The following is an 11,108-nucleotide window of genomic DNA, read 5'->3' on the forward strand; positions in this document are numbered from 1 at the left end:
GAAGGTTGTGTCCGAGGTTGTGTCTGAAGGTTGTGTCCGAGGTTGTGTCCGAGGTTGTGTCTGAAGGTTGTGTCCGAGGTTGTGTCTGAAGGTTGTGTCCGAGGTTGTGTCTGAAGGTTGTGTCCAAGGTTGTGTCCGAGGTTGTGTCCGAGGTTGTGTCTGAAGGTTGTGTCCGAGGTTGTGTCCGAGGTTGTGTCCGAGGTTGTGTCTGAAGGTTGTGTCTGAAGGTTGTGTCCGAGGTTGTGTCTGAAGGTTGTGTCCGAGGTTGTGTCCGAGGTTGTGTCTGAAGGTTGTGTCCGAGGTTGTGTCTGAAGGTTGTGTCCCAAGTTGTGTCTGCAGGTTGTGTCCGAGGTTGTGTCCGAGGTTGTGTCTGAAGGTTGAGTCGGAAGGTTGTGTCCGAAGGTTGTGTCTGAAGGTTGTGTCTGAAGGTTGTGTCCGAGGTTGTGTCTGAAGGTTGTGTCCGAGGTTGTGTCCGAGGTTGAGTCCGAGGTTGTGTCCCAGGTTGCGTCCGAGGTTGCGGTCTGGGTTGCGTCTGGGTTGCGTCTGGGTTGCGTCTGGGTTGCGTCTGGGTTGCGTCTGGGTTGCGTCTGGGTTGCGTCTGGGTGCGTCTGGGTTGCGTCTGGGTTGCGTCTGGGTTGCGTCTGGGTTGCGTCTGGGTTGCGTCTGGGTTGCGTCTGGGTTGCGTCTGGGTTGCGTCTGGGTTGCGTCTGGGTTGCGTCTGGGTTGCGTCTGGGTTGCGTCTGGGTTGCGTCTGGGTTGCGTCTGGGTTGCGTCTGGGTTGCGTCTGGGTTGCGTCTGGGTTGCGTCTGGGTTGCGTCAGGGTTGCGTCTGGGTTGCGTCTGGGTTGCGTCTGGGTTGCGTCTGGGTTGCGTCTGGGTTGCGTCTGGGTTGCGTCTGGGTTGCGTCTGGGTTGCGTCTGGGTTGCGTCTGGGTTGCGTCTGGGTTGCGTCTGGGTTGCGTCTGGGTTGCGTCTGGGTTGCGTCTGGGTTGCGTCTGGGTTGCGTCTGGGTTGCGTCTGGGTTGCGTCTGGGTTGCGTCTGGGTTGCGTCTGGGTTGCGTCTGGGTTGCGTCTGGGTTGCGTCTGGGTTGCGTCTGGGTTGCGTCTGGGTTGCGTCTGGGTTGCGTCTGGGTTGCGTCTGGGTTGCGTCTGGGTTGCGTCTGGGTTGCGTCTGGGTTGCGTCTGGGTTGCGTCTGGGTTGCGTCTGGGTTGCGTCTGGGTTGCGTCTGGGTTGCGTCTGGGTTGCGTCTGGGTTGCGTCTGGGTTGCGTCTGGGTTGCGTCTGGGTTGCGTCTGGGTTGCGTCTGGGTTGCGTCTGGGTTGCGTCTGGGTTGCGTCTGGGTTGCGTCTGGGTTGCGTCTGGGTTGCGTCTGGGTTGCGTCTGGGTTGCGTCTGGGTTGCGTCTGGGTTGCGTCTGGGTTGCGTCTGGGTTGCGTCTGGGTTGCGTCTGGGTTGCGTCTGGGTTGCGTCTGGGTTGCGTCTGGGTTGCGTCTGGGTTGCGTCTGGGTTGCGTCTGGGTTGCGTCTGGGTTGCGTCTGGGTTGCGTCTGGGTTGCGTCTGGGTTGCGTCTGGGTTGCGTCTGGGTTGCGTCTGGGTTGCGTCTGGGTTGCGTCTGGGTTGCGTCTGGGTTGCGTCTGGGTTGCGTCTGGGTTGCGTCTGGGTTGCGTCTGGGTTGCGTCTGGGTTGCGTCTGGGTTGCGTCTGGGTTGCGTCTGGGTTGCGTCTGGGTTGCGTCTGGGTTGCGTCTGGGTTGCGTCTGGGTTGCGTCTGGGTTGCGTCTGGGTTGCGTCTGGGTTGCGTCTGGGTTGCGTCTGGGTTGCGTCTGGGTTGCGTCTGGGTTGCGTCTGGGTTGCGTCTGGGTTGCGTCTGGGTTGCGTCTGGGTTGCGTCTGGGTTGCGTCTGGGTTGCGTCTGGGTTGCGTCTGGGTTGCGTCTGGGTTGCGTCTGGGTTGCGTCTGGGTTGCGTCTGGGTTGCGTCTGGGTTGCGTCTGGGTTGCGTCTGGGTTGCGTCTGGGTTGCGTCTGGGTTGCGTCTGGGTTGCGTCTGGGTTGCGTCTGGGTTGCGTCTGGGTTGCGTCTGGGTTGCGTCTGGGTTGCGTCTGGGTTGCGTCTGGGTTGCGTCTGGGTTGCGTCTGGGTTGCGTCTGGGTTGCGTCTGGGTTGCGTCTGGGTTGCGTCTGGGTTGCGTCTGGGTTGCGTCTGGGTTGCGTCTGGGTTGCGTCTGGGTTGCGTCTGGGTTGCGTCTGGGTTGCGTCTGGGTTGCGTCTGGGTTGCGTCTGGGTTGCGTCTGGGTTGCGTCTGGGTTGCGTCTGGGTTGCGTCTGGGTTGCGTCTGGGTTGCGTCTGGGTTGCGTCTGGGTTGCGTCTGGGTTGCGTCTGGGTTGCGTCTGGGTTGCGTCTGGGTTGCGTCTGGGTTGCGTCTGGGTTGCGTCTGGGTTGCGTCTGGGTTGCGTCTGGGTTGCGTCTGGGTTGCGTCTGGGTTGCGTCTGGGTTGCGTCTGGGTTGCGTCTGGGTTGCGTCTGGGTTGCGTCTGGGTTGCGTCTGGGTTGCGTCTGGGTTGCGTCTGGGTTGCGTCTGGGTTGCGTCTGGGTTGCGTCTGGGTTGCGTCTGGGTTGCGTCTGGGTTGCGTCTGGGTTGCGTCTGGGTTGCGTCTGGGTTGCGTCTGGGTTGCGTCTGGGTTGCGTCTGGGTTGCGTCTGGGTTGCGTCTGGGTTGCGTCTGGGTTGCGTCTGGGTTGCGTCTGGGTTGCGTCTGGGTTGCGTCTGGGTTGCGTCTGGGTTGCGTCTGGGTTGCGTCTGGGTTGCGTCTGGGTTGCGTCTGGGTTGCGTCTGGGTTGCGTCTGGGTTGCGTCTGGGTTGCGTCTGGGTTGCGTCTGGGTTGCGTCTGGGTTGCGTCTGGGTTGCGTCTGGGTTGCGTCTGGGTTGCGTCTGGGTTGCGTCTGGGTTGCGTCTGGGTTGCGTCTGGGTTGCGTCTGGGTTGCGTCTGGGTTGCGTCTGGGTTGCGTCTGGGTTGCGTCTGGGTTGCGTCTGGGTTGCGTCTGGGTTGCGTCTGGGTTGCGTCTGGGTTGCGTCTGGGTTGCGTCTGGGTTGCGTCTGGGTTGCGTCTGGGTTGCGTCTGGGTTGCGTCTGGGTTGCGTCTGGGTTGCGTCTGGGTTGCGTCTGGGTTGCGTCTGGGTTGCGTCTGGGTTGCGTCTGGGTTGCGTCTGGGTTGCGTCTGGGTTGCGTCTGGGTTGCGTCTGGGTTGCGTCTGGGTTGCGTCTGGGTTGCGTCTGGGTTGCGTCTGGGTTGCGTCTGGGTTGCGTCTGGGTTGCGTCTGGGTTGCGTCTGGGTTGCGTCTGGGTTGCGTCTGGGTTGCGTCTGGGTTGCGTCTGGGTTGCGTCTGGGTTGCGTCTGGGTTGCGTCTGGGTTGCGTCTGGGTTGCGTCTGGGTTGCGTCTGGGTTGCGTCTGGGTTGCGTCTGGGTTGCGTCTGGGTTGCGTCTGGGTTGCGTCTGGGTTGCGTCTGGGTTGCGTCTGGGTTGCGTCTGGGTTGCGTCTGGGTTGCGTCTGGGTTGCGTCTGGGTTGCGTCTGGGTTGCGTCTGGGTTGCGTCTGGGTTGCGTCTGGGTTGCGTCTGGGTTGCGTCTGGGTTGCGTCTGGGTTGCGTCTGGGTTGCGTCTGGGTTGCGTCTGGGTTGCGTCTGGGTTGCGTCTGGGTTGCGTCTGGGTTGCGTCTGGGTTGCGTCTGGGTTGCGTCTGGGTTGCGTCTGGGTTGCGTCTGGGTTGCGTCTGGGTTGCGTCTGGGTTGCGTCTGGGTTGCGTCTGGGTTGCGTCTGGGTTGCGTCTGGGTTGCGTCTGGGTTGCGTCTGGGTTGCGTCTGGGTTGCGTCTGGGTTGCGTCTGGGTTGCGTCTGGGTTGCGTCTGGGTTGCGTCTGGGTTGCGTCTGGGTTGCGTCTGGGTTGCGTCTGGGTTGCGTCTGGGTTGCGTCTGGGTTGCGTCTGGGTTGCGTCTGGGTTGCGTCTGGGTTGCGTCTGGGTTGCGTCTGGGTTGCGTCTGGGTTGCGTCTGGGTTGCGTCTGGGTTGCGTCTGGGTTGCGTCTGGGTTGCGTCTGGGTTGCGTCTGGGTTGCGTCTGGGTTGCGTCTGGGTTGCGTCTGGGTTGCGTCTGGGTTGCGTCTGGGTTGCGTCTGGGTTGCGTCTGGGTTGCGTCTGGGTTGCGTCTGGGTTGCGTCTGGGTTGCGTCTGGGTTGCGTCTGGGTTGCGTCTGGGTTGCGTCTGGGTTGCGTCTGGGTTGCGTCTGGGTTGCGTCTGGGTTGCGTCTGGGTTGCGTCTGGGTTGCGTCTGGGTTGCGTCTGGGTTGCGTCTGGGTTGCGTCTGGGTTGCGTCTGGGTTGCGTCTGGGTTGCGTCTGGGTTGCGTCTGGGTTGCGTCTGGGTTGCGTCTGGGTTGCGTCTGGGTTGCGTCTGGGTTGCGTCTGGGTTGCGTCTGGGTTGCGTCTGGGTTGCGTCTGGGTTGCGTCTGGGTTGCGTCTGGGTTGCGTCTGGGTTGCGTCTGGGTTGCGTCTGGGTTGCGTCTGGGTTGCGTCTGGGTTGCGTCTGGGTTGCGTCTGGGTTGCGTCTGGGTTGCGTCTGGGTTGCGTCTGGGTTGCGTCTGGGTTGCGTCTGGGTTGCGTCTGGGTTGCGTCTGGGTTGCGTCTGGGTTGCGTCTGGGTTGCGTCTGGGTTGCGTCTGGGTTGCGTCTGGGTTGCGTCTGGGTTGCGTCTGGGTTGCGTCTGGGTTGCGTCTGGGTTGCGTCTGGGTTGCGTCTGGGTTGCGTCTGGGTTGCGTCTGGGTTGCGTCTGGGTTGCGTCTGGGTTGCGTCTGGGTTGCGTCTGGGTTGCGTCTGGGTTGCGTCTGGGTTGCGTCTGGGTTGCGTCTGGGTTGCGTCTGGGTTGCGTCTGGGTTGCGTCTGGGTTGCGTCTGGGTTGCGTCTGGGTTGCGTCTGGGTTGCGTCTGGGTTGCGTCTGGGTTGCGTCTGGGTTGCGTCTGGGTTGCGTCTGGGTTGCGTCTGGGTTGCGTCTGGGTTGCGTCTGGGTTGCGTCTGGGTTGCGTCTGGGTTGCGTCTGGGTTGCGTCTGGGTTGCGTCTGGGTTGCGTCTGGGTTGCGTCTGGGTTGCGTCTGGGTTGCGTCTGGGTTGCGTCTGGGTTGCGTCTGGGTTGCGTCTGGGTTGCGTCTGGGTTGCGTCTGGGTTGCGTCTGGGTTGCGTCTGGGTTGCGTCTGGGTTGCGTCTGGGTTGCGTCTGGGTTGCGTCTGGGTTGCGTCTGGGTTGCGTCTGGGTTGCGTCTGGGTTGCGTCTGGGTTGCGTCTGGGTTGCGTCTGGGTTGCGTCTGGGTTGCGTCTGGGTTGCGTCTGGGTTGCGTCTGGGTTGCGTCTGGGTTGCGTCTGGGTTGCGTCTGGGTTGCGTCTGGGTTGCGTCTGGGTTGCGTCTGGGTTGCGTCTGGGTTGCGTCTGGGTTGCGTCTGGGTTGCGTCTGGGTTGCGTCTGGGTTGCGTCTGGGTTGCGTCTGGGTTGCGTCTGGGTTGCGTCTGGGTTGCGTCTGGGTTGCGTCTGGGTTGCGTCTGGGTTGCGTCTGGGTTGCGTCTGGGTTGCGTCTGGGTTGCGTCTGGGTTGCGTCTGGGTTGCGTCTGGGTTGCGTCTGGGTTGCGTCTGGGTTGCGTCTGGGTTGCGTCTGGGTTGCGTCTGGGTTGCGTCTGGGTTGCGTCTGGGTTGCGTCTGGGTTGCGTCTGGGTTGCGTCTGGGTTGCGTCTGGGTTGCGTCTGGGTTGCGTCTGGGTTGCGTCTGGGTTGCGTCTGGGTTGCGTCTGGGTTGCGTCTGGGTTGCGTCTGGGTTGCGTCTGGGTTGCGTCTGGGTTGCGTCTGGGTTGCGTCTGGGTTGCGTCTGGGTTGCGTCTGGGTTGCGTCTGGGTTGCGTCTGGGTTGCGTCTGGGTTGCGTCTGGGTTGCGTCTGGGTTGCGTCTGGGTTGCGTCTGGGTTGCGTCTGGGTTGCGTCTGGGTTGCGTCTGGGTTGCGTCTGGGTTGCGTCTGGGTTGCGTCTGGGTTGCGTCTGGGTTGCGTCTGGGTTGCGTCTGGGTTGCGTCTGGGTTGCGTCTGGGTTGCGTCTGGGTTGCGTCTGGGTTGCGTCTGGGTTGCGTCTGGGTTGCGTCTGGGTTGCGTCTGGGTTGCGTCTGGGTTGCGTCTGGGTTGCGTCTGGGTTGCGTCTGGGTTGCGTCTGGGTTGCGTCTGGGTTGCGTCTGGGTTGCGTCTGGGTTGCGTCTGGGTTGCGTCTGGGTTGCGTCTGGGTTGCGTCTGGGTTGCGTCTGGGTTGCGTCTGGGTTGCGTCTGGGTTGCGTCTGGGTTGCGTCTGGGTTGCGTCTGGGTTGCGTCTGGGTTGCGTCTGGGTTGCGTCTGGGTTGCGTCTGGGTTGCGTCTGGGTTGCGTCTGGGTTGCGTCTGGGTTGCGTCTGGGTTGCGTCTGGGTTGCGTCTGGGTTGCGTCTGGGTTGCGTCTGGGTTGCGTCTGGGTTGCGTCTGGGTTGCGTCTGGGTTGCGTCTGGGTTGCGTCTGGGTTGCGTCTGGGTTGCGTCTGGGTTGCGTCTGGGTTGCGTCTGGGTTGCGTCTGGGTTGCGTCTGGGTTGCGTCTGGGTTGCGTCTGGGTTGCGTCTGGGTTGCGTCTGGGTTGCGTCTGGGTTGCGTCTGGGTTGCGTCTGGGTTGCGTCTGGGTTGCGTCTGGGTTGCGTCTGGGTTGCGTCTGGGTTGCGTCTGGGTTGCGTCTGGGTTGCGTCTGGGTTGCGTCTGGGTTGCGTCTGGGTTGCGTCTGGGTTGCGTCTGGGTTGCGTCTGGGTTGCGTCTGGGTTGCGTCTGGGTTGCGTCTGGGTTGCGTCTGGGTTGCGTCTGGGTTGCGTCTGGGTTGCGTCTGGGTTGCGTCTGGGTTGCGTCTGGGTTGCGTCTGGGTTGCGTCTGGGTTGCGTCTGGGTTGCGTCTGGGTTGCGTCTGGGTTGCGTCTGGGTTGCGTCTGGGTTGCGTCTGGGTTGCGTCTGGGTTGCGTCTGGGTTGCGTCTGGGTTGCGTCTGGGTTGCGTCTGGGTTGCGTCTGGGTTGCGTCTGGGTTGCGTCTGGGTTGCGTCTGGGTTGCGTCTGGGTTGCGTCTGGGTTGCGTCTGGGTTGCGTCTGGGTTGCGTCTGGGTTGCGTCTGGGTTGCGTCTGGGTTGCGTCTGGGTTGCGTCTGGGTTGCGTCTGGGTTGCGTCTGGGTTGCGTCTGGGTTGCGTCTGGGTTGCGTCTGGGTTGCGTCTGGGTTGCGTCTGGGTTGCGTCTGGGTTGCGTCTGGGTTGCGTCTGGGTTGCGTCTGGGTTGCGTCTGGGTTGCGTCTGGGTTGCGTCTGGGTTGCGTCTGGGTTGCGTCTGGGTTGCGTCTGGGTTGCGTCTGGGTTGCGTCTGGGTTGCGTCTGGGTTGCGTCTGGGTTGCGTCTGGGTTGCGTCTGGGTTGCGTCTGGGTTGCGTCTGGGTTGCGTCTGGGTTGCGTCTGGGTTGCGTCTGGGTTGCGTCTGGGTTGCGTCTGGGTTGCGTCTGGGTTGCGTCTGGGTTGCGTCTGGGTTGCGTCTGGGTTGCGTCTGGGTTGCGTCTGGGTTGCGTCTGGGTTGCGTCTGGGTTGCGTCTGGGTTGCGTCTGGGTTGCGTCTGGGTTGCGTCTGGGTTGCGTCTGGGTTGCGTCTGGGTTGCGTCTGGGTTGCGTCTGGGTTGCGTCTGGGTTGCGTCTGGGTTGCGTCTGGGTTGCGTCTGGGTTGCGTCTGGGTTGCGTCTGGGTTGCGTCTGGGTTGCGTCTGGGTTGCGTCTGGGTTGCGTCTGGGTTGCGTCTGGGTTGCGTCTGGGTTGCGTCTGGGTTGCGTCTGGGTTGCGTCTGGGTTGCGTCTGGGTTGCGTCTGGGTTGCGTCTGGGTTGCGTCTGGGTTGCGTCTGGGTTGCGTCTGGGTTGCGTCTGGGTTGCGTCTGGGTTGCGTCTGGGTTGCTTCTGGGTTGCGTCTGGGTTGCGTCTGGGTTGCGTCTGGGTTGCGTCTGGGTTGCGTCTGGGTTGCGTCTGGGTTGCGTCTGGGTTGCGTCTGGGTTGCGTCTGGGTTGCGTCTGGGTTGCGTCTGGGTTGCGTCTGGGTTGCGTCTGGGTTGCGTCTGGGTTGCGTCTGGGTTGCGTCTGGGTTGCGTCTGGGTTGCGTCTGGGTTGCGTCTGGGTTGCGTCTGGGTTGCGTCTGGGTTGCGTCTGGGTTGCGTCTGGGTTGCGTCTGGGTTGCGTCTGGGTTGCGTCTGGGTTGCGTCTGGGTTGCGTCTGGGTTGCGTCTGGGTTGCGTCTGGGTTGCGTCTGGGTTGCGTCTGGGTTGCGTCTGGGTTGCGTCTGGGTTGCGTCTGGGTTGCGTCTGGGTTGCGTCTGGGTTGCGTCTGGGTTGCGTCTGGGTTGCGTCTGGGTTGCGTCTGGGTTGCGTCTGGGTTGCGTCTGGGTTGCGTCTGGGTTGCGTCTGGGTTGCGTCTGGGTTGCGTCTGGGTTGCGTCTGGGTTGCGTCTGGGTTGCGTCTGGGTTGCGTCTGGGTTGCGTCTGGGTTGCGTCTGGGTTGCGTCTGGGTTGCGTCTGGGTTGCGTCTGGGTTGCGTCTGGGTTGCGTCTGGGTTGCGTCTGGGTTGCGTCTGGGTTGCGTCTGGGTTGCGTCTGGGTTGCGTCTGGGTTGCGTCTGGGTTGCGTCTGGGTTGCGTCTGGGTTGCGTCTGGGTTGCGTCTGGGTTGCGTCTGGGTTGCGTCTGGGTTGCGTCTGGGTTGCGTCTGGGTTGCGTCTGGGTTGCGTCTGGGTTGCGTCTGGGTTGCGTCTGGGTTGCGTCTGGGTTGCGTCTGGGTTGCGTCTGGGTTGCGTCTGGGTTGCGTCTGGGTTGCGTCTGGGTTGCGTCTGGGTTGCGTCTGGGTTGCGTCTGGGTTGCGTCTGGGTTGCGTCTGGGTTGCGTCTGGGTTGCGTCTGGGTTGCGTCTGGGTTGCGTCTGGGTTGCGTCTGGGTTGCGTCTGGGTTGCGTCTGGGTTGCGTCTGGGTTGCGTCTGGGTTGCGTCTGGGTTGCGTCTGGGTTGCGTCTGGGTTGCGTCTGGGTTGCGTCTGGGTTGCGTCTGGGTTGCGTCTGGGTTGCGTCTGGGTTGCGTCTGGGTTGCGTCTGGGTTGCGTCTGGGTTGCGTCTGGGTTGCGTCTGGGTTGCGTCTGGGTTGCGTCTGGGTTGCGTCTGGGTTGCGTCTGGGTTGCGTCTGGGTTGCGTCTGGGTTGCGTCTGGGTTGCGTCTGGGTTGCGTCTGGGTTGCGTCTGGGTTGCGTCTGGGTTGCGTCTGGGTTGCGTCTGGGTTGCGTCTGGGTTGCGTCTGGGTTGCGTCTGGGTTGCGTCTGGGTTGCGTCTGGGTTGCGTCTGGGTTGCGTCTGGGTTGCGTCTGGGTTGCGTCTGGGTTGCGTCTGGGTTGCGTCTGGGTTGCGTCTGGGTTGCGTCTGGGTTGCGTCTGGGTTGCGTCTGGGTTGCGTCTGGGTTGCGTCTGGGTTGCGTCTGGGTTGCGTCTGGGTTGCGTCTGGGTTGCGTCTGGGTTGCGTCTGGGTTGCGTCTGGGTTGCGTCTGGGTTGCGTCTGGGTTGCGTCTGGGTTGCGTCTGGGTTGCGTCTGGGTTGCGTCTGGGTTGCGTCTGGGTTGCGTCTGGGTTGCGTCTGGGTTGCGTCTGGGTTGCGTCTGGGTTGCGTCTGGGTTGCGTCTGGGTTGCGTCTGGGTTGCGTCTGGGTTGCGTCTGGGTTGCGTCTGGGTTGCGTCTGGGTTGCGTCTGGGTTGCGTCTGGGTTGCGTCTGGGTTGCGTCTGGTTGCGTCTGGGTTGCGTCTGGGTTGCGTCTGGGTTGCGTCTGGGTTGCGTCTGGGTTGCGTCTGGTTGCGTCTGGGTTGCGTCTGGGTTGCGTCTGGGTTGCGTCTGGGTTGCGTCTGGGTTGCGTCTGGGTTGCGTCTGGGTTGCGTCTGGGTTGCGTCTGGGTTGCGTCTGGGTTGCGTCTGGGTTGCGTCTGGGTTGCGTCTGGGTTGCGTCTGGGTTGCGTCTGGGTTGCGTCTGGGTTGCGTCTGGGTTGCGTCTGGGTTGCGTCTGGGTTGCGTCTGGTTGCGTCTGGGTTGCGTCTGGGTTGCGTCTGGGTTGCGTCTGGGTTGCGTCTGGGTTGCGTCTGGGTTGCGTCTGGGTTGCGTCTGGGTTGCGTCTGGGTTGCGTCTGGGTTGCGTCTGGGTTGCGTCTGGGTTGCGTCTGGGTTGCGTCTGGGTTGCGTCTGGGTTGCGTCTGGGTTGCGTCTGGGTTGCGTCTGGGTTGCGTCTGGGTTGCGTCTGGGTTGCGTCTGGGTTGCGTCTGGGTTGCGTCTGGGTGGCGTCTGGGTTGCGTCTGGGTTGCGTCTGGGTTGCGTCTGGGTTGCGTCTGGGTTGCGTCTGGGTTGCGTCTGGGTTGCGTCTGGGTTGCGTCTGGGTTGCGTCTGGGTTGCGTCTGGGTTGCGTCTGGGTTGCGTCTGGGTTGCGTCTGGGTTGCGTCTGGTTGCGTCTGGGTTGCGTCTGGGTTGCGTCTGGTTGCGTCTGGGTTGCGTCTGGGTTGCGTCTGGGTTGCGTCTGGGTTGCGTCTGGGTTGCGTCTGGGTTGCGTCTGGGTTGCGTCTGGTTGCGTCTGGGTTGCGTCTGGTTGCGTCTGGGTTGCGTCTGGTTGCGTCTGGGTTGCGTCTGGGTTGCGTCTGGGTTGCGTCTGGGTTGCGTCTGGGTTGCGTCTGGGTTGCGTCTGGGTTGCGTCTGGGTTGCGTCTGGGTTGCGTCTGGGTTGCGTCTGGGTTGCGTCTGGGTTGCGTCTGGGTTGCGTCTGGGTTGCGTCTGGGTTGCGTCTGGGTTGCGTCTGGGTTGCGTCTGGGTTGCGTCTGGGTTGCGTCTGGGTTGCGTCTGGGTTGCGTCTGGGTTGCGTCTGGTTGCGTCTGGGTTGCGTCTGGGTTGCGTCTGGGTTGCGTCTGGGTTGCGTCTGGGTTGCGTCTGGGTTGCGTCTGGGTTGCGTCTGGGTTGCGTCTGGGTTGCGTCTGGTTGCGTCTGGGTTGCGTCTGGGTTGCGTCTGGGTTGCGTCTGGGTTGCGTCTGGGTTGCGTCTGGG

General features: G+C 63.1%; 1 long non-coding RNA gene across 3 annotated transcripts; it reads left to right on the top strand.

Annotated features, from left to right (window-relative positions):
• Position 1: 1 nt before the first annotated feature.
• LOC127069530 (uncharacterized) lies at positions 2–481 on the top strand. 3 transcript variants are annotated; one of them, XR_007783598.1, is made up of 3 exons: positions 2–91; positions 129–301; positions 429–481. It is a non-coding gene; the product is annotated as an uncharacterized LOC127069530 (long non-coding RNA). The 3 variants fall into 3 exon arrangements; XR_007783596.1 differs by having other exon boundaries at positions 416–476; XR_007783597.1 differs by lacking the exon at positions 429–481 and adding an exon at positions 352–372 and having other exon boundaries at positions 129–314.
• Positions 482–11,108: the final 10,627 nt, after the last annotated feature.

This window comes from Vespula vulgaris, chromosome 15, assembly GCF_905475345.1.
Source record: "Vespula vulgaris chromosome 15, iyVesVulg1.1, whole genome shotgun sequence".
NCBI classification, from domain to species: domain Eukaryota; kingdom Metazoa; phylum Arthropoda; class Insecta; order Hymenoptera; family Vespidae; genus Vespula; species Vespula vulgaris.